Source organism: Schistocerca cancellata, chromosome 2, assembly GCF_023864275.1.
Source record: "Schistocerca cancellata isolate TAMUIC-IGC-003103 chromosome 2, iqSchCanc2.1, whole genome shotgun sequence".
In the NCBI taxonomy this organism is placed as follows: domain Eukaryota; kingdom Metazoa; phylum Arthropoda; class Insecta; order Orthoptera; family Acrididae; genus Schistocerca; species Schistocerca cancellata.
This window is the reverse complement of record NC_064627.1, coordinates 850,207,144-850,234,484: the sequence shown is the minus strand read 5'-3', so window position 1 is coordinate 850,234,484 and position 27,341 is coordinate 850,207,144. Positions and strand designations below refer to the sequence as shown.

At 44.4% G+C, this 27,341-nt stretch overlaps 1 protein-coding gene across 1 annotated transcript in view; it reads right to left on the bottom strand.

Moving 5' to 3' along the window:
- The window catches only part of LOC126159303 (TGF-beta-activated kinase 1 and MAP3K7-binding protein 3), a gene marked incomplete at its 5' end in the record, with an annotated part of 391,229 nt that overhangs the window by 108,577 nt on the left and 255,311 nt on the right, over positions 1 to 27,341 (bottom strand). The gene's annotated exons all lie outside the window — the stretch shown is intronic.

Here is a 27,341-nt window from a genome sequence, read left to right as displayed (position 1 = left end):
TGGTACACAAAGTACTCTCCGTCGCACACCGTAAGGTAGAACGGAACATCGTGGTAGGCGTGCTGTAGTTTTAATTTCGCCACAATCACACACACTGCTGCTATCACTTGGAAGGAACCTCCATTTTATTCATTATCTTAAATTCTCGCCAGTCTCGGCAGATGGATCTCCACTTCTTCCATCCGTCTTTTTTGAGATCATATCCATCGTTGTGGGTCGTTCAAATGCGCAATTCATTTTTGCTCCCGTGTTGCTTTGAGTGCGGTAGTGATTTCACCGGCGGTATTTAGAAAGCTCTTTTACAGATCCAGGTCGCTGCCTTGCTGGTTGTGTCCCGTAGAGCAAATAGTTTAAGTTTTGTCATGATTTTGTATGAGCGACGTGCGCTGCTACCTGTCCGCGGATATCTGGCGGTCCTACTCCAATCGCGATCCGACGGGAGTGGTTCGTAGGCAGCCTATAAAGATGCGACTGGTGGGGTTCAAACTGTCGTTAGGCATATGTGAAAAAAGGAATTTCGGCATGACTATTTCATTCTTGCCTCAAAACAACTGTCAAACGGCGTGTATCCATCAGAGAGGACACCGTGAAAAGGACTAACGCAACAAATGTCGGCGAAACATATCATTAACAGCGAATTAGCAGAAAGCAACAGGGAACTGATAAATAATCTGCCTTTGCGCGTCCATCAGCGGAACACAGTGATGACATACATTCGTGAAAGCCCACTTCACTGTCCGCAGCGATAAGATAACTACCTCCATTGCAAGCAAGCTGTGCACGGAAATTGCTCTTAGCTGACGAGTGTCGGCGTTGAGCGACAAGTTTGCGACTACACTTTGTGGATAAAAATCTCGGTGCAACCATAAAGGCTCATTTCAAAGATTCCATCCATGTAACCAGCGGCGTGTACGATCTAATTTCGCGGGGAACGCATGTTTTATTTGGAAGTGACGACTTTCCAACACATTACGATACAATGAAGCTGATTTTTTTTCCTTTTTTGCAGCATGGCGATGGCTAATGGGTTGAGTTCAGACCTCTGACAACGGCAAGGCCTGTTAACCGAAAACTGTGCGTCGTATCTACCGCGACTGTTGTGGACATCAATTGAAATACACAAATAACTGTAACCATATATTTCATTCATCTTCCCACAACCCTTTACGGAAGAACAGGAACTGTCGTGTAATGTTCTGTCGACGCAAGGTCATTAAAGACGGAGTTAGGGCGCAGATTAGGGAAGTATTGGGAAGGAAATTAGCCGTGTCCTTTTTAGAAATAACTAGCCTGGCATCCACCTTAGGCGTTTTAGGGAAACAATGGAAAACTTAGTTGAATTACCAGGCAGGGGGATTCCATCAGCCGTCCTCTAGAATGGCAGTCTAATCTCTAATTTCTGTGCCGCGTCGCTTGATGATACGATTTAGGTGATGAAAGTGATTCGTCAGTTGTGTTGGTTTGCAGGCAGTGAGTCTTATTGCGAATAGGGCAGTAAACTTCCTTATCCCACTCTAATCAGTGTACAATTGCCCATTTAGCCAGAAACAATTCTGAAGTATTCAAAGTGTTATGACTCTATTTGTCTCCTGCATAAGGTTATGCCACGGATAAAAGTAGTATTAGGTGTGAAACTTCACGACAGATAATACCCGAGTACCGGGCTGAGTTTAACATCTAGAAATCTCATATCCACTGACCAAACTGGACACGTTTCATGGGAAAGCTCCCTGGGCTTCGGCCATTCATGTGAGCTTCTGTGTTAGCCGGCAGGGTAGAAAACAACTGGCGGAATGTTGAGTCTTGAATATGGGCGAAGCGTGTCAAATGGCTAAGTTGGTAAGAGAGCAGTAGACGAAAGCCAAAGATCTCGCTCCGAGACACATTAATGTATTAAAAGACTTTACTGGCCTACTTACAATGAGGAACCGTACCTGCAATCCATCTTTACAAGTGACGACTGATCTCCTTTTATCAATGACATCCTGTCATCGAGCGAAGCAGCACAGTGCCTATGTAGATAGGCCTGCTGGATGGTCGGGAGTCCTGCGGTTCAAAACCGCGTTCGGCAATCCAGATTTAAGTTTACGCTACATCGCTGAAGGCAAATGTTTGGACGGTTCCTTCGAAATGGACACAGGCGATTTCTTTGCACATCCTTCCCCAAGTCGATATTTTGCACAATCTCTAAAGCGAATGACTTTCTGGTCAAAATCGACCACTCTTTGTGGGAGTGCGTCATTTGCTTGCATGTGAATCAGCAGCCAGCCACGCAGGGTGCGAGACAAGAGGCCCCAATGATCAAAGGACTGTGCCGAGTGTGGAATCCTAAAACATTTGAGAAACAGGAAAGCGTAGCCTCATCTGCTGACCAGGAAGTTAACGTATTCTTGCAGAGTTTGCTCTTATCACATTAATATATTTTGTACTTCTTAATCTTTGTTTTGTTGTTTTCTTTCTTTTCGTGACACATTGCAAACGTTGTACGAAGGCCTCGTATTTTTTACAGCAGAGAGCCGAAACATCTGCAAGCGCAAATACATTTATTTACGTTTTACCAAAATCTGGACAAAGAAAGACCAACACCAAAAAAAATTAGAACGAAAATATACAAAAGTCTTTTAATGAAAATTGAGTCAACAGTCAAAGAATCAGATCTAAAGAACGAGAAAAGTGGTTTTCGATGTTATTGGGCACTTAGAATGAAGACAAAAAGGATAACATCAAAAGGCGCTATTTATTGCCTTCTAAATATTGTTTGTAAGTAGATGTTTTCTGGCGTAGATAAATGTAGATGTTTTGAAAAGTTTGGACGGCACATTTGCTATTCTTTCAGATCGGAGGAGGGTGGAGAATTTATCATTCGACCTTTGTGAGGAACATCCACTATTAACTTTGCTTAGGTCATTAATAAACTCGACTGTCATTACTACTGTTTCCTACGTTCTAATGCTAGATCCAGATATTTTCATAAAGAGAATAGTCCATCATTACCTGACATTCACCTTTCAGGTGCCAAATTTGCACAGCAAACAACTCTCAGAACCTAAGCAATTCTGGCGTTGACGCAGGCGACGCTCAATGCAGGAATAAAACGTTACGGGCGCTGTAACAAACTCACTAGCCAGGAGTTTCGGATTGAGACAAGTAAGTCGCTCGTGTAAAAGGGGCCTAATGACTTCGTTGATGAGAAGTTAAATCCTAATCTTTCTTTCCTCCTTCCTTTGGAAATAGTTTCCACTGTCAAATCTTCGAATGCTTTTCCTTCATGCCCCCAACCTGTGTTCTTTTCTGCCCGCCGGAACACTGAAGAGAAGTATACTGACAAAAATCATGGGATAGAGATATGCACATATACACATGGCGGTACTATCGTGTACTCATGGCATAAAAGGGCAGTGCATTGGCGGAGCTGTCATCTGCGGGAATTAACAGATTTTGAACGCGCAATTGTAGTTGGAGCTAGACGCATGGGACATTCAATTTCGGAAATCGTTACGGAATTCAATATTCCGAGATTCACAGAGTCAAAAATGTGCCGAGAATGCCAAATTTCAGGCACTGTCTTTCATCACCGACAACCCAGTGGCCGATGGCCTTCACTTAACGAGCGAGAGCAGCGGCGTTTGCATGGAGTTGTCAGTGCTAACAGGCAAGCAAAGCAGAGTGAAATAACCGCAGCAATCAATGTGGGACGTACGACGAACGTATCCGTTAGGAGAGTGCGGCAAGATGTGTTAATGGGCTACGGGAGCAGACGACCGACGCGAGTGAATTATTCGCTAACAGCAGAGCATTGGCTGCTGCGCCTCCCCTGTGGGCTCGTGACCATGTACGCTGGGCAATAGACGACCGAAAACCGTAGCCTGGTCAGATGATTCCCGATTTCAGTTGGTAAGAGCTCATGATACGGTTCGAGAGTGGCGCAGACACCACGCAGCAATGGACCCAAGATGTCAACAAGGCACTGTGCAAACTCGTGGTGGCTGCATAATGGTGTTTACATGGAATGGACTGGGTCCTTTGGTCCGACTGAACCGATCACTGACTGGAAATGGTTATGTTCGGCTGCTTGGACACCATTTGCAGCCAAAACAACGATGGAATTTTTATGGCAATGCACAATTGCCACCGTGCCACAACTGTTCGCAATTTGTTTGAAGAACGCTCTGGACAATTCGAGCGAATGGTTTGGCCATCGAGATCGCCCGACATGAATCCCATCGAACATTTATGGGACAAAATCAAGAGGCCAGTTGGTGCACAAAATCCTGCACCGGCAACACTTCCGCAATTACGGACGCCTACATAGGCAGCATGGTTCAATATTTCTGCAGCGGACTTCCTATGACTTGTTGAGTCCATGCCAAGTCTAGTTCCTGCAGCACACCGGGCAGGAGGAGGTCCGACACTATATTACGAGGTATACCATGACTTTTGTCACCTTAGTGAAGTCTGAAAGGAGCGGATGGCGGCCTTCCCTGTTTTAGTTTTGGCGCTAGAATTCCTGCGGCTGGCCGGTCAGGTGTCAGCGCGCGTGATTTATAACGGGACACTGCAGCAACGGCCGCGCCGCGCGCGATGCTATTTATAGTAGGCGCTGGCATTCCAGGAGAGATCTCGATCTCAGGGCGGCCAGACAGCTGACACTTCCTACGCGACAAGGTAGCGAACCGACATCCTGCACCGCAGTGCGCGCTCGCCACTAGCCGGTTAAGCGCCGACAAAGCGAGGGGGCATACAGTTTGCAACACAGCGGCGTAAGGGGAAGGGCCGCCACTGTCGCATTCAAATTGTAATAAATCAAAAAATTGCGAAAGGCAATAAGAATAAGATGATCCACAGCGGGTGCCGTGTTCGGCAGGGCTGCTAATTTTGGATGCAGACCAATGAATTTACACCCACAAAACATGTCATCGGGTGGGCATTGTGTCGCTCCCAACTGCATTTTTCTTTTTGCCAATTCGCATAAATCGCGGAGAACGAATTTTTCTGGAACAACAATGTTCTGTAAACTCAACTGGTAATTTTGCTTTCCTATCTGCAAGTCCAATGGTACGGGGCTGCGTCAGTGCAAACAAACTAGTGACACATGCATATACTCTTTATTGCACTGCGATACTTAACTAAAGTTGTACGGAAATCGTTGGATGTGCTTGCGGACAGATACAAGAAAGCAGTGGTTTGTCAAGGTATGCGTTACTGAATAAAATATCAAAAAAACTATGTCCGTCCTGCGCTCCATAGTGTCAATCACTGTAGTAAACCCATGTCCCTATGCGAAGGCTATAGGCGATTCCACTTTTAGACTAAATCTCGCAGGCTGATCTCCCACTACGAACTGCAATCCTAGAACTCCGAACCAGAACTGTCGTACGTCAACGCCGAACAGAACTGTCCTTTGCTGCCTTTGGCCGCCTCTTATCACAACGCAGAAGTCCATGTCATTGGCGGCAGCGTGAAGGTTGCCGATTGGACCGCGTTTGTGGTTGGCGGCAAAGCGCTGCCCGTGGCGCCAGATGGAAATTGTCTCAACGCGCCAACTCCGGTTGCGTCTATTGGCGAGGACACAACAAGGTGCCAATAACGCTGAGGAGGACCACGGTTATGATTTCATGTTAAGCTCTGAGTTTCCCCATAAGCGACATATTGACACAGTCTCCAGCTCAAAGGACAGCAGGGCCACATTGCTTCCAACACAGTGTGCTATGTACTACGGAAGATGCGGGGCACAGCCATAAACAGAACAGCGCCGAGCTGCTTAGTGCTCACGTGCAACTGAGTTAGGGCCAGCTTCTAGAGAGGGCGCCTCTCGGCAAGGACTATTTTATGTATCTGCAATACGTCACTCAAATAGTTTCCAAGTGGACACCCATCTGCCAAATGCAGACACCGGCTCCTCTCAGTTAATATCAACAGTGTCGCACAGTATCTGCCAAACCTCAAGGCAGGAGCAGGACCGCGTCCACGGTCGCCGCCAAGAAGACCCAAACTGGACGTTCTACCATTGCTCGTAGTTCTTATTCACTGGACACACAACTATACCTGAGTTAAAAATAATCACTGGAAATGATTCTGAACCATTGCCATACACTATCTTCATACTATACAGCGTGTTTCAAGAAGGACTTTACAACTTTGAAAATTCATTTAAATTAATGCATAGTACCTACAGAGGTGATTGTAGTGTCAATTTGTAAGGAAACACATCAAGTTTTGTCCCTTGTGGTTCGCTAGTGCAGAATCGCACCGTAAGGAGCGCTAGATCCAGTTGCGTTAAGGATGGCTGCCTTCATTGGACCCAAGCGACCTAGCTTGGTGTTTTAGTTTGAAGAGTTTGAAGAATGGAAGTCGGCGAAAACAATTCAGCGTAATTTTCGTACCACGTACGCTTAAGATCCTCCTAGTAGGCCTAAAATTTATGAGTGGTATAAATGTTTTGCAGAAACAAGGTGCTCGGTAAGACATGGGAAATCACCATGTCGTCCAAGCACATCAGATGAAGTCGATGAGCGAGTGAGACAACGTTTTGTCAACAGCCCTACGAAATCGACCCGGCGGGCATCTCACGGTCTGTAAATCCCATATACGACTGTTTGGCGTGTGTTGAGAAATCGTTTGCATTTGAAACCGTACAGACTGACGATCGTACAAGCAATAAAAGACACTGATAATATTGCTCGCAAGCACTTCTGTGCGGATTTGTTAAATCGATTTGGACAAAATCATCTTTGCTGACGAGTCGATTTTTCACTTAAGTGGCAAGATAAACACACACAACTGTAGGATTTGGGGCAGTGAAAATCCACAGCAAACATTACAACATGTTCGTGATAGCCCTAAACTGAACTTTTTTGTGCACTGAGCAAGAACAAAGTGCACGGCTCCTTTTTTTTCGTGACACAACCATCAACGGGATACCTGAATATGTTACAACAATTTTTGATACCGCAGATCGATGAGGATGACCAAGAACTAAATGATTACTTCATGCAGCATGGTGCACCACCCCACTACCTGGATGACGTCCTGGATTTTCTCAGTGACCACTTCCCAGGTCAATGGATTGGCCGTGAAGCGCCAATTCCATGGCCCCCATGTTCCCCACACCTGACACCACTTTTTTTTTTTTTGTACCTCCTGTGTCGGTTTCTCTACCTGAACTTAGTGCAAGGATTTACGCCGCCACAGAGCAAGTTACACATGCAATGCTACGGCGAGTTTGGGAAGAAACTGACTTCCGATGGGATGTGTGCAGGATAACCAACGGAAGCCACGTACATCTTTAGTTTAAGGTAAAAAAAAACCCTTGATGTGTTTCCCTACAAATAACACTAAACCCAGCTCTACATCTTCTTCGACCGAGCGGTTCTAGGCGCGTTAGTCTGGAACCGCGCGACCGCTACGGTCGCAGGTTCGAATCCTGCCTCCGGCATGGATGTGTGTGATGTCCTTAGGTTAGTTAGGTTTAAGTAGTTCTAAGTTCTAGGGGAATGATGACCTCAAATGTTAAGTCCCATACTGCTCAGAGCCATTTGAACCATTTTTTACATCTTTTTCAATAGACTTATATGAATTTTTAAAGTTGTAAAGTGCTTTTTGAAACGGCCTGTATTTGCTAAATATTTGTAAGGTTTTTATAAATAAATTACTGTAAATTGCTGCTAATCTGCGTTGCGATCATTTTGCCGTAGCTGTGGCCTAACCCCGTTTGGCCCTGTAACGTTCCTGTGTAGTTAGTTGTTGCGTGCAAGGAAGCCACCTCATAACAGCAACTCCTATCGGTGGTAGTGGATTCTCTTCCAGCCTTTGAATCCACGAAAAATTGGTGACTACAGCTCAAAGGAAAAAGATACACCCTCGACTTCCAACAGAACCCGTTAGGAAAGCACTATAGTGTTCAAAGAACCTCAGGGTTGATAGTACTATACTTTTTCTTCTACGAGAGCCGCCTTTTAAATTTTTACTAACAATCAACACATTGTGCTACTGCTGTGACATTACCACTGTTTTAAAACTTGTGACTTCTTACTGCCAAAACAGTGGCAGCTCGGAAACGGGCCAAGTAGTTTGTTTACAGCGAGCATTCACGGGGCCAGTTTGAGCAGTAGCGTTGTGAAAAAAGTGGAAACTTCAAGCGAAAGTTTTCGTTCGATGATTTTATAAGATTTTCGTACAGGCCAAGTCAACAACAATGCAGCGAATCGCTTCGTTCAACTTTTGGTAACTATTCACCCTCATTTCGCTTCCTTAGCTGAGAGGTCAGCACGTCTGACTGCCATGCAGCGGGCCCTGATTCGGTTTCCGACCGGGTCGGAGATTTTCTTCATTCAGTACCTAAGTGTTGTGTTGTCATTATCATTTCATCATCATCGACACGCAAGTCGTCCAGTGTGGCGCCAGCTGAAATGATTTGCAACTCGGCGGCCGAACTTCTCCAGGTGGAGACTCACGGCCATCAATGCTACACGATCATTTCATTCCATTTCACCCTCAGAAAAGAGTGTTTATAATTGTTTTGCAGAATTTCGTCGTGGTTGTGTTTCAGAGGGCGATGAATTTTCGTGGAGATCAACCAAAATCGGCTGTTGTTAAAAAAAACTGTTATGTGCAATATGTTTGAAGAGTTCCATGTTACTTTGGGTAAGATATAGGTATTGTTAAGTATAGCGAAGAGTGCAGTCTGTTTGATTTTCCATGAGCATTTAGCTGCGAAAACGATCGTGTCAAATGAGGAGCATCGTTTCAAAATGTATTAAATGCAGCCAACGAGGTCAAAATACAGTTTGATGCGTTTTCACCCCAATTGTGGTATGCTCTTTAACACTGTGAGTCAGATCTGGTCATTTTACATTCTTCCCATAGTAATTTAGTGCAGAAAAATATGAATCGGATCACATCGTTTTATGTACACCGCAGCCGACGGTTCAAAACGTATTATATTCAGGATACACTTCCTAGCCTTCGTTATTTAGCATGCTCTTTTATTGGCTGTGCCCGCTATTTTCATCTTGGAGCTCACATTGTGGTGCTGACTGCATGACTGTGCACTTTCGATCACCATGGAGGGCTATTTACCCATGGGAGAGCTATCGAAAGGAAGCAGAATGAGAATTAGAGTTGCGAAAACTAAAAGACAGCGTGAAAAGGAAGCTCATTGGGTAATAGCACCTAACTTCAGCGTAATTCGTAATGCCGATGCATCGCTGTGTTATTCGTATGGGGAAGACTGCATAAATGCATGTTTTTATACTTTGATTGAGCTTTGCTATCTGCAGTTATAACGTGAAGAGACTAATTCGTTTTACGTATTTCAAGTGATATCCACAATTAAGTAATTTTGAGCCACCTTGTAATCACGAAGAAGGCACTCATCCCAGTATTCTATCTGGCGAAAGCAAAAAATAACCTATACAACGACCGAACAAAGTGGAACAAGATCGCAGACACAGTTAAATGTGGGTCGCTGCATTGCCTGTGCACGTAGCATATTACATGTTTCTGATCGTCTCCTACCTCCGCACTGCTTTCCACTTCAGCTACGGTCGCATTCCGGGTCCAGATTTGTCGATTCTGTGCTTCGCTTTAATCTTGTGTTATTGAGGCTTTCCACTATGTGACTAATGCGGCTTTCGCTGTTTTCAGATAATCTGAAGATGCGAAAACCGCGCAAAACGGGTCACTAGCAATAAAGCGTTTTGCAACAAAATGTCCTTTTCTTTCTTTTTGGAACGTGCTAACAACTTTATTTGTTTACGTGATAGGCTGTGTCCAACAGAACAATTTAAAAATTGCATAGGGAAATTATTCCAATCATGTCTGATTCGAGTGTTCCATTCATCTTTGTTTTAATTTTCTGACTGAGTTCGTCTATCACGTTTGTTTCGTGTCCATTTTCGACAGTTATTTGTTTGACTTCCTGAAACATCGCCGAAACATCAAATAAATGTTATTTTATCCATGACGGATGTCTCTTATGGATTGTTGATGAATAACGCAACCCGCCACAAATACTTTTGAAATACTTTATTTCAATGTTATAAGCGATTCCTATCTATCTTTAGGTGGCTAAAACTGCAAATGTTCTTGTCTGTGCAGGAGCCAGCGAAATGCTGCTGACGAAAACAGTAACGTAGACCGAAACGTTAGCCAGCTGAAAATGGCCACGATAGCACGGAACAGCTTATTTTACTGAAATAACTCATTATAAAATTACTTGTTGCTGGTTGCATTATTCACCAACAAAATTTTTTATGAATGACTAGTATTCGCCTAATTTTTCACCTAAGGACTTCTTTTCGTTCCTTTATGTCAAACAAAAAATCGGCGGATAACGAATTTCATCACCTCAAGAGGAACCAAAACTGCTGTGGAAAAATGTAACAAGAATAGGTTCTAAGCGTGCAATAGTGCATAAAATTTAAATGAGAATATTTTGTACTAAAAGAATGTTCGTAGCTACTCAGTTAGTAGTGCGCAGTATTTGTTTGCATACCTCTGCAAGCGGTGTTAATGACAGTTGTTTTCGAGGTCGACAAAACGACACACTTTACTTAAAAAAGGTGAAAATATCGTAATGTACTCAATACAGTACAAGTTCTCCAGGCCGTCAAAGAAATTTTACGTAGTACATTCTGCAATAACTGGCGGAGTTCCCGGACTAGGTCACGAATACGTTGTTAGACTACAATCAGAATAAGGTCAACTAGTTTGACGACTTCGACAGTCTGTTGATTAGCCTAACAAATTTGTAGAAGTTCGACGAGTGCTTCGTGTATAGTATGTTATCATTGGTTGACGCAGTGGATCGAGGTTCAGTTAGTCCTTGGTACTACTCGCTAACACACGTTCGGTGCGGGTATCAGTGCTATGTACTTATGTGCAAGTTCCTCGTAAACTGTGTTCTTACTTAGTAATTATGAATTCGCACTGTTGTTAACTTGCCCGTGAGTTCAATGAACTCTGAAGAAACTATGTTATGAAGAAAAGGAGAAAATGCTACTGTCACCATGGCGAATAGAATAGGTGATGCTTTGTCAGGTCTTGTGCTGACAGGAGCAGCATGGGAAAGACGCGACCTATTAAGCGGACTGGATCACGGTCACGTCGATGCAGGCAGAGGGCTCCTACCGCATTGCCGTGTCACGGCTGAAACATCCAGGGGTCGTCGTTGACTGTTGTGGCCTGTAGCTACATTGCAGAAATCACTCATAAATTCAGCTCTCAACATAAACAACTGGCGAGCAGCCGTACCATTAGAACCCCTTACCCGTTATGAGTTACAGAACTACCTGCCCTAGGCATGTTCACCCGCTCATTGCATCACCGGGCACAGATTAGCCTGAGTCCTGGAACCCCGCCATTTGGCACTCCAAGGATGGAAGAAGGTCGCCTGGACTGATAAGTCGCAGTACCCATTGGCACACGCTCAGGCCAGGGTACGGATACGTCGAAAACAACACAAATCGTTGCATTCTGCTTGCCAACAGGTCATCGTTCAGGGAGATGTTACCAGTTGAGGGCCCCTCTAAACATGTACATTATATGGGACATCCATTTGGAAAAATAGCTCAAAATTTCAAAGTACTCCACCGACTAAATAAAGGGCATAAAATGGATCTGTTAGAAGAAATGGAAATACATTCATTTTACAGAAAATATGAAGACAAAATGTTAAACAAAAAACTTGAAAATGAATAAGTGAATTTCTGATGCTTTGACAATATACTTAAAAACAGTAACACGTACATATAAGCATCATTGTCAAATAGAGGGAAGCAAATTATGATCCATATTGTTAAGATAAATACCCTCTGTACAAAAGCAAATCAACTCTGTGGAAGTCTGTAACATTAACACTGTCAGCTACATCTAACAACACCTTTCTAACTGTTTGTCTTCATAAGTTATTTCGATGTATACTATGCACTTAAAGTTGGGTGTGATGTTTAACATGTTTGAGACTCTTCACAAATGGACCACAAGAAAGCTATAAGTACAAGTTCATCCAAATTTCGCCACTAACTACATATAAACACCAATAACTAACTAAAAATTGCGCGTTTTTCTACATCGCAGTAATGTCAACAAAACAAAGCAGAACGTCAAACAACGTAAACATTACGTAAAAATGGCACAGTACAAAGCGAAAACAAACTTGAAAATGGGAATCATTTCCCCGAAACGGTTCAAAATGGTTCAAATGGCTCTGAGCACTATGGGACTTAACATCTATGGTCATCAGTCCCCTAGAACTACTTAAACCTAACTAACCTAAGGACATCACACAACACCCAGTCATCACGAGGCAGAGAAAATCCCTGACCCCGTCGGGAATCGAACCCGGGAACTTGTGCGCGGGAAGCGAGAACGCTACCGCACGACCACGAGCTGCGGACTCCCCGAAACGCGTCGTGTAAAATATGTATAAAAGAAAATCTTGATTGGTAGCAGAAACCTATTCGTTTCATAGGCGCAGATTTTCAGAAAATCATTTATAATGGACAAAATCAGAAAAACACAAACAATTTTTAACTTCGGGAATTTACTTGATCACGAATAAATAGTTCGAATTACAACTATTATGTCCAATCAAATTTGCGAAAGAGATGCTCCCGTTTGTTTCCCTAAGCATTATGTACCCTCGGCAAGGAAATGCACCGCGTCATCGCTCCCAATTTCTGTCCAAATGTATAATTCTGCACTCAGTTTCTGCACCGAGTAAACACAATCTTCTTCTTGAACACCGATAAATGTTTCGACGATGTTCCACCGTCGTCAGTGGATTCATTTGATTTTCTGATGAATAACATCTAAAAAATTAGCGCAATAATATACAAACTTTTGGGATTATGGTATTGAAACTACTACTGTATTTACAACACTACTGATACAGTATATACTTTAATATCCCATACTCCTAATCGTGCAGCTGTACAGCTCATATTTTACTCCAGTTTGTCAAGCGCATCTAATGACGATTTCGTAACAGTATATTACATACACACTGACGGGAAAAAAAATCGCAGCACCAGCGAAGAGTTTCTAGGCGCGCTTCTACATATGATGTCTATTCAAATTTTGCGCCAGTCGCATAAGAGTTGCGTTAGTAGAGCCACTTTGAGGATGCAAATCAGGTTTGCTTTAAATACACGCTGTAACGGTCGTGAACGTTACTTTCCTTTGAGATTGGACGTGGTGAGTCGAGGTTAGTCAAGAAAGCCTTTAAGGCGACAAAGACGCGATTATCAATACCTCACTGAGCTTGGCAGCAGTGTGGCCGCTGTACATGAATGCTGACAGTGGTGGTTAAGGGAATGTGTGTTCGCAAGAAAACCGGGCTCCGGACGGCCACGTGGCATTACCGAGAGGGAAGACCATCGTGTTCGGTGTATGGCTCTGGCGCTTCGTACTCCATTTGCAGCAGCAATCTGAGTAGCAGTTGGCACCACAGTGACAACGAACTGTTACAAATCGGTTACTTTAAAGACAGCTCCGAGCCAGAGGACCTGTAGCGTGCGTTTTTCCGACCCCAAACCACCGCGATTTGCAACTTCAAGTAGTGTCAAACGAGAGCTCATTGGAGGGCAGGGTGGAAGTCTGTCGTGTTTTCTGATGAAAGCCGGTTCTGCCTCGGTGTAAGTGATGTCAGTGTGTTGGTTAGAAGAGGGCCAGCTGAGGCCCTGACCAACCTGTCTGCAAGCTAGACACACTTAACCTACACCTGGAGTTATGGCCTGGGGTGCGATTTCGTATGACAGCAGGAGCACTCCACGCACCCTGACTGCAAATTTGTACGTCAATCTGGTGATTCGGCCTGTTGTGCTGCCATTCATAAACAGCATTCCCGGTAATGTGCAGGATAATTCTCGCCCACACACTGCTAGTGAAACACAACATGTCCTGCAAAACGTGCAGCAACTTCCCTGGCCAGCATGATTTCCGGATTTATCTCCAATCGAGCACGTGTGGCATATAATGGGACGAGAAGTGACTCATCCGACTCGTCAGTCAACAACTCTTGCAGAATACGTGAACAGATCAAGCAAGCCGTGGCGTAATGTATCCCAGGACATTGTTCGCTATCTGTGCGATCGACTGGATGCAAGAGTCAGTTAGTGCCTGCACTGCCCTATGTGGACGCTACACCACGTCATAATATGGGTGTTTTCAGCACGGTCGATACCTGGTACCCCAGAACTGCGTGTGGTGTGCTGTAAATGTAATCACATCATGTACTCCAAAGGCACTGTTGCAGCAATAAATCTTGAGCGAATTGGGAACCTCTAAAAGGGTGTACCTTTTTCTTCGGCAGTGCATCTGGGCACTAATGAGCACTACAGGCGACGTAGTGATTGCAACCTAGACTGATGACTCCGCAGGACTACAAGTCTACGCTCTCCTCCTCCTCCTGATCAATTGCTCATTGTTCTTTTCCAGAAATTTCATTTAAATCGGAGGGTAACTTTATAATGTAAGCAACTCTCACAACCAATCATTATACATTTTGTTTCCTTCCATCACCTTTCACAAAGCATTTTACTCCTTGTTAACTTGTGGTAAAGTCATTACTAAGGGCTGGCTTCGGCTGACTGATACCTACGCTTACGTGATGGGTTTTCCTCAGTTAGCGCGACGTGACTGGAAAGGATATCCGCTGTGAAATTCCAGTTTTTCATTGCGACCAACGGAGCGTCATTGTTCTCAAGTGACAGGGTGTGTGACTTGCACGCGAGATGCGTTTAGTCACGAACAATCCCAGCAACACATTACCAATTGAAATCTCTTTTATAGTACTTAAGGATATCACCTTAAGCCATTACTTAGATCTGCATTCATGTATTAGGTGCAACAAGTAAGAGAATGTGTACAGAAGCTTAGAACTATTCTGGTGTAAAAATGGTAGTTTACTAACGTAAAACGTCAAACTTTTAGAATTTTCTTGGTGTAGCAAAGCAGCTTAAATCACTTAATAAATACAAGACCTCCAGTCCAGATCGTATACCAGTTATGTTCCTCTCAGAGTACTCTGATACAATAGGTTTAAACCTGACAATCTTACACAACTGCTCGCTCGACGAAATATCCGTACGTAAAGAGTGGAAAGTTGCACAGGTCACGCCAATATTCAGGAAAGAAAACAGGTTCAAATGTCTCTAAGCACTATGGGACTTAACATCCGAGGTCATCAGTCCCCTAGACTTAGAACTACTTAAACCTAACTAACCTAAGGACATCACACACATCCATGCCCGAGGCAAGATTCGAACCTGCGACCGTAGCAGCAGCGCGGTTCCAGACTGAAGCGCCTAGAACCGCTCGACCACAAAGGCCGGCAACATAGAAGAGAAAGAGTGAAAAAAATACAGCGATAAATACAGGAAAAGGAGTAATGGAGATCTGTAGAAGAAAAATGAACAACTAAATGTGACTATAAGAAAAAGTAGGATGATATTTTACAGTCATCTGGTTTGGATGATTGGAAACAGGATACGCAAAAGGAATTTGGAAAAGGTCAACTGCAAAAGATCTCCCTAGTGCAAGTGGCTCCAAGAAATCAGAAATAATCTTAAACAGATGAAGATTGACGAATATGAATTTCTGAACAAAGATAAGTTTCGAAAGAACGTTTTAGATTCCCACATCTAAAGTAAACCAAAAAAGGAAACTTCAGTGAACTGGTCAAAAGTTCGGAAACAGTAGCACTCCGATCGAATGAAAAATTATTGTAAAAACCGGGAGTTGAATAATAAGTAGTTATTTGCATAGTCCACGGGAGGCGCAAGTTGAATGAAGAGAAAAATACAGGGAAATATAGATTATTGTTTATTAAAAAAGACAGGAAAACGAAGAAAAAGGATCAAGGAACGAAGTTGAGTGAAAGACGTAATTCTGACTGTAACGAAAATGTAGCCAAGTTAGTGAGTTGTAGATGGAGTGGAAGAGTGGGTTGTAGATCGACCAAGGAAGTTCTTTGCTGATTTACAAGAGATAACAAAAGGCCGCGAAGATGGTGTTGGAAAACGTATCGGAACTTCGTGGATGGGTGTAGCTGAACACGGTAAAACGTGGAAGAGGTCTTTATTCGGCAGTGAATGTCAAATGGCTGATGATGATCGAGAATTTATTAGTTGTAAGAGCTACACCAGATGTCCTGAAAACGTTATTCGAGTCAAATGAGAGGAACACGCAGAAAGCTGGCTACATTAAACAGGAGACTAGTAGGATGGTAGCAGAGACTTACGAAGTATCGCTGGCAAAGTTTCAGAAATATCTTCAAAAAGAATGGGAGAAAATATTTTCCCTCACAATAACATAGATTTCAAAGATATACACAAACAAAAAAAACATCCGGACAGACACATACACCTTCGTAAATCAGTTATGTCACTGTTCTTGCTATCACATTGAGTTTGGGCACAAAAACAAAACAAAAAATTACTACGGTGCTAATAACATACAACAAACCAAATGCTCTGTCGAGAATATCAGACCAACTGTGACAGGACTGTAGAGTTTTTTCGCAGACAAAACACAGCGTGTTATTCTCAACGGAGAAGTGTCTTCTGCGTAAAAGTAACTTCGGGCGTGCCCCAAGAGAGTGTTCTAGGACCACGTTTCACACTATGTATCAGTAGCTTAGTGGATAACGCCGGAAGTTCCAAAAGGCTTTCCGCGGAAGATGTTGTTCTATACAGAGAAGTCACAATGCTAGAAAACTGTAGCGAAATGCTGGAAGAGCTGTAGAGGTTCGACGCTTGTTGCGTATTGCGAATACATAAGGACTGTTTACTGTACGATTACACGACTGCAGAACAATCACTGAAAGTAGTTACTTCCATAAAATATCTAAGAGTACGCGTACAGAGCATAAAATTAGTCGCAGGTAAGGCAGATGCCAGACTGGGATTCACTGGGACGATCCTCTGGAAAAGTAGCCCATAAACACAGTAAGTAGCTTACAGAATACCCGTTCTACCGATGCTTGAAACAGTGGAAAAACGCTCCTATCGGAGCACAAGCAATGCTAACATGTCCATCTTTCTTTAAAAAGTCTGACTGAAAAGTGGGGCAGCAGTACCACATTCTACCTTCCTCAGCAGCTTTCAAAATTTTCCCAAACATTTTGGTATGGGAACATATTCGCACTCTTTTCAACATACTACTACTACTACTACTACTACTACTACTACTACTGTCTCCTCTCGCTGTCACTGTCTCCCCCTTGCTCTCTCTTACTGCTACTATCTTATTCATCCTTCCCATTGCTGTACTCTCTCTTTTCACTGTCACTATCTCTCTTCCTCGCTGTCATTGTCATACACTCTGTCTGTCTCTCACTGGCTCTCACCCACTCCCACCTTCTCTTTATTACTCTCGCTCTGGCACTATCTCCTCCACTCTTTTCCTAGCACTGTTCTTTCAATGTCAACTATGTTCCACTGCCACTACGTCTCTATCTTTCCCTCACACTGCCACTGCCTCTTTCGCTCTTTCTATACCACGACCACTGTCTAATGTCCTCCAGTACTTATTACTTTCCGGTATCTTCCCCGTTACCACTGTCTCCTTTCTAAGCATTAAATAGCGCGAATATTTAAAAAAAAAATGGCTCTGAGCACTATGGGACTTAACTGCTGAGGTCATCAGTCCCCTAGAACTTAGAACTACTTAAACCTAACTAACCTAAGGACATCACACACATCCATGCCAGAGGCAGGATTCGAACATGCGACCGTAGCGGTCGCGCGGTTCCAGCCTGTAGCGACTAGAACCGCTCGGCCACTCCGGCCGGCGCGAATATTTCAGCACGTCTAAATTTTTGGAATTTTTTTAAAGATGCTGAGGAACTTCGAATGAGGTAGCTGGAATACCACTTTTCAGTCAGTCTTTTAAATAAACTGTAACATGAGAACGAAGTCTTTCGCGACGGCACTGTTGTATAAAACTTTCTCGGACTTGCTTCCATGTCAATACAGGGCAAAATCTCGAGCTTTCGACGATTACCTCCACCGTCTTCATCGGGAGCAACGGACAGTTGGTAGACTACACAAAGTACCCTCCGCGAAACACTGTAGGGTGGCTTGCAGTGTATAGACGTAGATGTAGCCAAATAATGTGGAAACTGTTTACACCGGTATCTACACGGCAATTTTTCGATACACTTGTATGGCACTATGGGACTTAACTTCTGAGGTCATCAGTCGCCTAGAACTTAGAACTACCTAACCTAAGGACATCACACACATCCATGCCCGAGGCAGGATTCGAACCTGCGACCGTAGCGATCGCGCGGTTCCAGACGGTAGCACCTAGAACCGCTAGGCCACACCGGCCGGCACACTTGTCTGATAATGCTATTTTATAGTTACTGTGGAAGCGGAATGCTGTAGGCAGAAGTGGACCTAAAGAAGACTGAAACGGAAAAAAAACAATATATGCAATTGAGATCAGTGGAGTTCGAAGAAATGCGTGGCTATCCTGACTTAGGATTTTTAAGGTTTCTGCATAACGATCTGTTCGAACAGTGTTTCGCGCAGCGGTCACGCTTATGGGACCCGAACTGGGTCCGCGCGCTGCGTTGTGACCCTTCGTGTAGTACACTGGTCAGCGGTTGCTCACGAACGTTTGGGCAAATGCCTCAGAACACATGTGTTTCTTACGTGAAGAAGAGTTATTGGTAAGGTAGATGCCACTTCTTTCTTTGCAAAAGGTTTTTACGTTCATTTTAAATCAAGGTATTATTGTTTATAGTATTAAATACCACATTTATTTTCCATCAGAGTGTTATTGGTATGTGTCTTGGAGTGTCTGAAACGCATCTTAATTGGGTTTGCATTGGTTAATATTAAAGTCACTGCCTCGGTTTCAGATTTCGCCGAATGCATTTGATTCAGTACCAAACAAACACTTATTAACTACGGTACGATCACATGGGATATCAAACTAAACTTGTGACTGCATTGAAGATTTCTTGGTAGGGAGATCGCAACATGTTATCTAGGATGGAGACATCGACAGCTGTAGAGGTAACTTCAGGCGTGCGAGACGGATAGCGTTGGGACCTTGCTGTTCAGGTCGAATATTAATGAAGAAGGAGACAATACTGATAGAAGCAATCATTATTCCTGCGGTCTACGCGCAAATGGGACGGAAAAAAAGGCCTAGTATGAGGTACAACGGGCTTCACGTGGTCGTACCGTTATTAGAACTACCACATTCAAGAGGTGCCAAAAACTCTTTACTTTTGATCAGTAACAAAAAAATGCATGTGAATTCCTAATGGACCAAACTTCTGAGGTCATCGGTCCCTAGACTTACACAGTACATAAACTAACTCAACACTAAGGACAACACTCACACCCAAGCCCGAGGGAGGACTCGAATCTCCAGCGGGAGGGGCCGCACTATTAGTGACATGGCGCCTCTAATCGCGCGGCCACTCCGCGTGGCGATCAGTAACAGATGCAACAATGGAACGGAGCTAAGTACCCGAATCTCCTCCTTTTCGCCAACAGTTGCCTTAATTATGTATGTTTGCAGGTGGCCGCCAAACAATTGTTAAAATTCATGGTGAACCTTCAGCTGTCCTTTATTTTGCACAATGCGCTTCGATACTAGTTCCAGTTATATGACCATTACCAAGCATAAGCTGGCATGAACGGCTGGATAGTTTGCTATAATAAGAGTAATTTGCTCTTTTGAGCCCTCCATAGTAGTAAAATATGTTTTACAGTAATAGCTGTGTACAAGAGTTTTCATAAAGAAGCTAAGTTCACAACGTCAACTAGCCACACAGTGAGTGTGTGGCTAGGTGTGAACCTTGTTTCTTATGAAAACTGTTGTACACGGCTATTATTGTAAATAATCTTTTACTGCTATCAATCCTCTCATTTCATGTCAGAGAATGTAATTCAAGCGATTTTTGAGTAAACCGAAAGAGCGCGAAACATAAATTCGATTTTGAGCATTTAGGCAAGTTACCGTCAAAAGCTTCATAAACATAGAGTTAAATGAAAGGACCACGCGAAAGGCACGCCAAACCGCCGATTATCACTGTGTCATGCAATATGTACTATATGGAAGAAGTGGTCTAACCCACAAAGACGGAAGATGTGTCACGCCTAATCTCGGGCAGTGGTGGTGATGATGATGATGATGATGATGATGATGATGATGATGATGATGATGATGAAGCTGTATCGTCCATCACTGCCACTCACAAAGCTCAGTCGGCGCAGCGACGTACTTATCGCGTGACTGTGACGTCGACAGCTGCACGCGGCACGGATCCTCCACGAGCCTCGACGAGAATTTGATGCTCGCGAAGTTCTCGGTGCGTTCGAGACCCCGCGCCCCTTCTCGTCTTTCAGTTACTATGCACGATGTAGACGCTGCAGCAACAGGTGCAGTGCAGGCCAGCTGCATTTTGGCCTGACCAGATCGGAGCGGCCAATCAGACAGAAATAGAGGAAACTCGCGTCACGCCGTGACGACACACCTGCCCGCGCCAAGGACAGCTGCGGCCGGCCGGCGCGTGCGTCCCAAGGAAGGAGGTGAGGAGTTGGGGCGGGGGGGGGGGGGGGGGGGGGAGAGGAGGGGGGACGGGAGAGGGGAGAAAGAGAGCGAGAGAATTCACAAAGCTTTTGTCGTTTTAATCCGCATTACGTCTGTAACACGTTAGGAGTGAATGCCTAGCGCCAGATACGAAGGCGCTTCAGTCTGGAACCGCGCGACCGCTACGGTCGCAGGTTCGAATCCTGCCTCGGGCATGGATGCGTGTGATGTCCTTACGTTAGTTAGGTTTAAGTAGTTCTAAGTTCTAGGGGACTGATGACCTCACATGTTAAGTCCCATAGTGCTTAGAGCCATTTGAACCAAATACGCCTCTGAGCACTATGGGACTTAACATCTATGGTCATCAGTCCCCTAGAACTTAGAACTACTTAAACCTAACAACACCCAGCCATCACGAGGCAGAGAAAATCCCTGACCCCGCCGGGAATCGAACCCGGGAACCCGGGCGTGGGAAGCGAGAACGCTACCGCACGAGATGCGGGCGAACCAAATACGAACGTATGGCTTCGATCACCAGAGTAAACTACCGCTCCACCTCTCACGCTTTCTCGGGCTTATTTATTAAATATGTCCTTTCGGGTGTTCACATCAAAACAGCCGCAGCACCCGAAGAAAACGACTGGGTCAGTCGTCGAAAAACTCTGCACGAAACTGATGAACACGCGAAAGCACACTATTAACTGAACTAGGATCTTCTCTTTCAGTTATCGCTTCTCTCATCTCTTCACTTTTACACTACGTACACTGTATTTCCATAAAACCACATTCAATTGCCGAGTTCCTAATAACTGGCTACGTAAGCAAGTTCACTTTTACGCGCGCATCGCCCGCATCAGGACCATACATGGTGACGTAGCGTGATGTTGAAACCAGCCTAGAGAAGAAGACAAATTTCCTTTACTTGCATTTGTTATATAGTGAACCGGTACCTCGGCTTCTAATCTTTGTCATTAATCCAGTGGTTTGGTTTGCGATCGCATGTTCGTCCAAAGATTTTTTTCAGTACTTACTAATGGATTGGTGGAGACGAATTTCACGTTACACGATAAATACCAAGCCGTACCGTGATCTGGATCCACGATTAAATCTACCTTCACTCACACCCTTACCCTGAGGTCTGTGCACATGTTAACATTTGCGTATATATTAGCAACAACGGTTTTGAGACATAGGTTGCATCCAGTCTCTCAAGACTGTACAGCCACCAGCCTATGGCGCTATACGCTTCTTGGTCTCACATCCAAAAGCCGAAACTGACCAGTCGTCACGTGCCAATAAATTTTAATTTGTGTCAAAAACTTTACAGCCCTGGCAAAACCATGCTAAGTTCCCTGTGCTTATGGAATTTAACGTCAACAGGCTGAGTGCAGAGGAAAAAAACTAACAGTATCGTCTAAAATACAAAACGAAGGCAACCGACTGTTGCTCTGGCGCTCCAGAAGTGCAAACACGACGATACAGAGTCAAAAAGCGGACTTGTAAATGCATGAAATTCCCAGAGTAAAATTTAATTACGTACTACAAATGTTGGAAGTGCCAAAAAATTTATTCAGCAGGACATAGCAACTGTCGTCTTCAGTCGGTGTTCTACGTGTCATAAGTTACAATACCAGCAGTATCAGTTCGTAACCTGAAGTTGCACGTTTTACGCAAGATTCCGATTATTTTGTTGCTTCTCATGACCAAGAGATATTTTCAGATATTCATACTTTACATAGAAAGACAGTGCCTACGCTAATGTATGGGCCTGAGTACAGTGTTCATGGGAATAACGGCCCTAGCAAATTCAAACACAGAAATGAAATACATCGTTTTAATAACGAGTTGCCAGTAACGATTTGGAGACACAGGCTGCGTTCCCACTCCCAAGACAATGACAATCTACATATTTGCTAGCTTTGCGGTGTCACGTCAAAAGGCCGAAACTAACCAGTCGTCATGTAAAAATAAATTTTAATTTTTTCCAAAAAGCTCACAGCCCTGGGGGAGATGCAACTTACAGCAAATATTCAGAATACAAATGCGATACAAGAATTACCGGTATATTTGGCATTAGTTTTGGAACATCTTGTGAGAACCTCTTCTACGAACTTGTATTTTAAAAACTTTCAGGAGACATACAGAGATCAATGTTCTTTGTAATTATCAACATCTCTCTTTCCTTAAAAAAATAATGCCACACTTGCCACTGTAATACTGGAACCAACAACACCCTTACAAAGATTTCAGTGGTAAAGCATTATCACAAATGGAGTCAAATGAGTAACTACACAGATATTCAATAGCCTGCCAGAGCATATTAAACGCCTTGCTGGGTTTAAAAATTAACTGACATGTTTCTGATAGCCAATTCATTTCTCATAATTTGAACTATCTTCACAGACCCTTTTAAAATATTTATATTAAGTTACTATATAATTTACATCTGCACGTAATATCATTATGTTCCATAAAATTATATCATTTCATTGCAATGCACTTAAATGAACTGTACGTCCTTGATTGTTTGTACCTCTCCAGAAACTTCACTTCGTGTGATTCGTGCAATAGCATTTCAGTTATGAAATGAAGTTCTTCATATCTGTATAGCGTTGGAATTCAGTTGACAAAACCACATATGGCCATTCATGGAGTCAACTAAGAGTGCAACCAGTACCAGAAAAAGAATAAACCGTAACATCAAACGCAAAGAACGTATTTTGCGAATACCAAAGTCAAGGATTGAGAAGGAAATCCCGTGCTAGGATTATTTACGAAGACGTTCTGTAGTATGGCAGAGGGCAAGATAGCGAGAACGAAATACAATGTCTAAGCCTAATCAAGTCAGAACAGAGGAGACATATGTGGAGACGTAAGTCAATGAAGATCATTATTTAAGTCTCGCTGCTGCCTAAAGTTTCCTCTGCATCAACGCTGTTACTAATCAAGAGGCGGTGCTGATGTACCAATTTCGGGACTTGACAATAGCCGGCCGCTCATCCGATGCTGGCGAAACGATTTACGCTTATTTCAGTATCTCGGAATAGACATGACCAAAGGCAAACAATGTATCTATTGTAACCCGTTACATTCACTTCCTCTTCCTCTTCCTGTTTCTACGTCCATTCTACATTTGTCACACGCGGGACGGCACGACTGGCTTTCCTCCCCCTTCCTCCCACCTCTCTCTCTCTCTCTCTCTCTCTCTCTCTCTCTCTCTCTCTCTCTCTCACACACACACACACACACTCTCTCTCTCTCTCTCTCTCTCTCTCTCTCTCTCTCTCCCCCCCCCCCCCCCCCACACGCGTCACAGACAGAGCCATCGATAACTAGAGTTGACGCCACAGAAAATTTGCGAGAGAAAAGAGCGCCTGGACGCGGTTGACTGTACCTCAATGCCCTTCCGGACGCCCGCGCGTGACGTCACGAGCCTGGCGCAGCCAGCTACTCACCGGCTCCCATGTTCGCACCGCGGAGGTCGCACACGGAATGAACAGACCAGTGACTGGCCCACCGCCCAGACAAAGTCCCCCGCCCTGGTGTAGCTGACGCAGCACACCAGAGCAGTCCACCCGCCAGAGTGTTTTACTTGCCGCAAACAGCCGGTCCGCAGTAACTCATTGCCGCTAGCCCCTTCTCGTGTGCTACTGCATTCCAACGCCTGCCTCCAAGAGCAGCTAATATAATGACTTTCCCTGTGTTTCCAAATGAAACGAGCGAATCTGTTTGCGTGTCCACATTTAAGGAATAACGGGATACGAGTACAACGTTTCGCAACCTGTATACCTCATCACCGTTAGCTGTACTGCGCAACTAGTTCCTCGATATGGGACGGGTACCACTATCTCGCTGTGGGTAGAGCAGAAACCTCTGTTCTCGAGAAACAAATGGAATAGAATCACAACCAACAAGTATTGGGGAGTGTAGCTTAGCTGCTACGCTTCACCCACACAGACTGATGTATGTCTATGTATCGTGCCTGTTTCTATTTTATTTTTATTTATTTATTTATTTAAGCTAGTCTGGTTAGATATCAGACCAGGGGTTACACATGTAGTACCTTATTTACACCATGTTGTTGTTGTTGTGGTCTTCAGTCCTGAGACTGGTTTACACCATAGTACCTAAGAAATAATGATTTTAATGTGACAATAGTATTAAAATCAAACTTCCTGGCAATTTAAAACCTGGTGCTGGACCGAGACCCCAACACGGGCCCTTTGGCTTCCGCGGGCAAGTGCCCAACTGACTGAGCTACCCAAGCACGACTCATGACCCGTCCTCACACGGTTATTTACGATAGCACCGCGTCTCCTCCCTTCCAAACTTCACAGAAGTTGTTCTGCGAAACTTGTACGACGTGCAGTCCTGGAAGAAAGGGTATTGCGGAGACTTTGCTTAGCGAGGGGCTGGGCGATGCTTCTAGAATGAAGTTTTCACTCTGCAGCAGAATGTGTGCTAATATGAAACTTCCTGGGCAAAAGGTTACAACTGTGTGATGGACCGAGATTCGAACTCTGCACCTTTGCCTTTCGCGGTCAAGTGCTCATATGCCCGCAAAACTTCCAAAGATCCGCAGTTCGAGTCTCAGTCCGGCACAAAGTTTTAATCAGCCAGGAAGTATCATATCAGCGCACACTCCGCTGCAGAGTGAAAATTTCATTCGGGAGTATTAAAATGATTTGAGCGTCTGAGGTGGCAATGTGAGTAAATTAGACTCACTATGAATGAACAACATAAAGTTAATACTGGCATTTCCTGTACTGCTGCAGCTGCTGCCACTTAATAACAATAATAATAATAATAATAATAATAACAATAATAATGTATTCTCAGCGTGCCTACCCCAAAGGGCTCGGAGCCAACTGGAACATAATATCGGCGAGTACCTGTGCAGAACCACTCTTCAGTCTGAAAACTACATTGAAAACCAAAGCCCTCAGGAACCGTCCAGTAATATGCACCTTCCTTGACTTCAAGAAGGCATATGACTCCATCGACCGCCAGACATTGTTCAACATTCTATATGAACACGGTTTGGACGGCAAGACACTGCGACTGATCAGACACCGACAGACACGACATCTAATGTGAAGTTCAAGGGAAAATCTCCGAACCATTTCAGACCAAGGCATGAGTTAGCCAAGATGACGGACTCTCACCGCTCCTCTTCACCCTAGTGCTGAATAAGGTCATCAAGGAATGAGAGAAAGAGCTGCAGCCGGCCGGTGTGGCCGAGTGGTTCTAGGCGCTTCAGTCTGGAACCGTGCAACCGCTACGGTCGCAGGTTCGAATCCTGCCTCGGGCATGGATGTGTGTGATGTCCTTAGGTTAGTTAGGTTTAAGCAGTTCTCAGTTCTAGGGGACCGATGACCTCAGATTTTAAGTCCCATTGTGCTCAGAGCCATTTGAACTAAAGAGCTGCAAATACGAAGCCACTGGAAGCCAGTGCAACTTCGACGACCCAAGGACAATCTGCAGGACGACTGTCTAGCCTTCGCAGACGATCTGGCACTACTCACAGATAACGAAACCACAGCAATCAGACAGATAGAAGTACTCAACGAGTGCTCAGAAAAATTAGGGCTACAGATCTCCTTTCAGAAAACTGAGTTCTTCTGCTCGAAATTAAACATACCAAATTTGAACATAAAGTATGGCAAGATCAACAGCAGCACTAGCCGTCGAGACACAAGCAGCAACAGGGAAGTAACCGATTTTGTCACTTTTACGAGTCCCTAACCAGGAGTGAATTTTATAATATCATCTTTGTGCTTGAATAGTAAAGTTTCTTGAGTTTCTACGTGTCTATTTAATATCTAACAGCCACAGATCTCGCGTTTTCGTTTGTGTCCAAAAGTAGGCCAATTTTGTGACATATTACAAGTTCCTAATCAGGGGCCAATTATTTACTCTCACCTGTGTGCTTCGGTAGTTAGGTTTTTGGATCTCTGCGTTTTACTCTAATTTCTTAGGCACAGTTCCTGCGTTTTTGTCAGGGTCTACAGTAGATTTGTGCAGCACGTACCGATATCTGCATATTTTAGTTTCCCACGGTCTTTAGTATGGTCAGGGACTGCGATTGTTGTATGGATGCGAGCTGAGTTGGTGACACTTCGCTTTCAGCTGCAGACTGTGATGGCTTCGGTTACACAGCTTGAGGTTGCAGTGGATGGGCACCACTGTTGTGGGCCGGCCGTGGGGATCCAACGGACGTCCAGCCCGTCCGAGTCCCCCGATCGGTCCTCACCGCTGGCCAGCCCAGTTACTGCTCGCACTGAGGCTGACCCCTCACCTGTGGTCGAGTGGGAAGTCGCTCCGGGGCGTAGCAGGCGGAGAAAGACTTCCCAGGCGGCCGCACGTAGGGCCTCCCCGGTTTGTCTGGCAAACAGGTTCTAGGTGCTGTCTCTGGCTGACACTATCGCTGAGCCAGAAGCTGTCGCCTGTCCTGTTTCAGAGGAAACCACTCAGCCTGCAAGATCCGGACAATCACAGAGGGTGGGATTATTGATAGTTGGGAGCTCCAACGTTAGGCACGTTATGGGGCCCTTGGGCATAGCTGCAAAGAATGGAAAGAAAAATTCCAGATGTGGAACGGGTCCTCCTGGATGCCATGAAGAGCACAGGATGCAGCCAACTGCAGGTGGTTGCTCACGTCGGTACCAATGATGTGTGTCACTTTGGATCAGAAGAGATTCTCTCTGGTTTCGAGCGGTTAAGGAAGTGGTGAAGACTGCCAGTTTTGTTTGCAGCATGAAAGCAGAGCTGACCGTTTGCAGCAT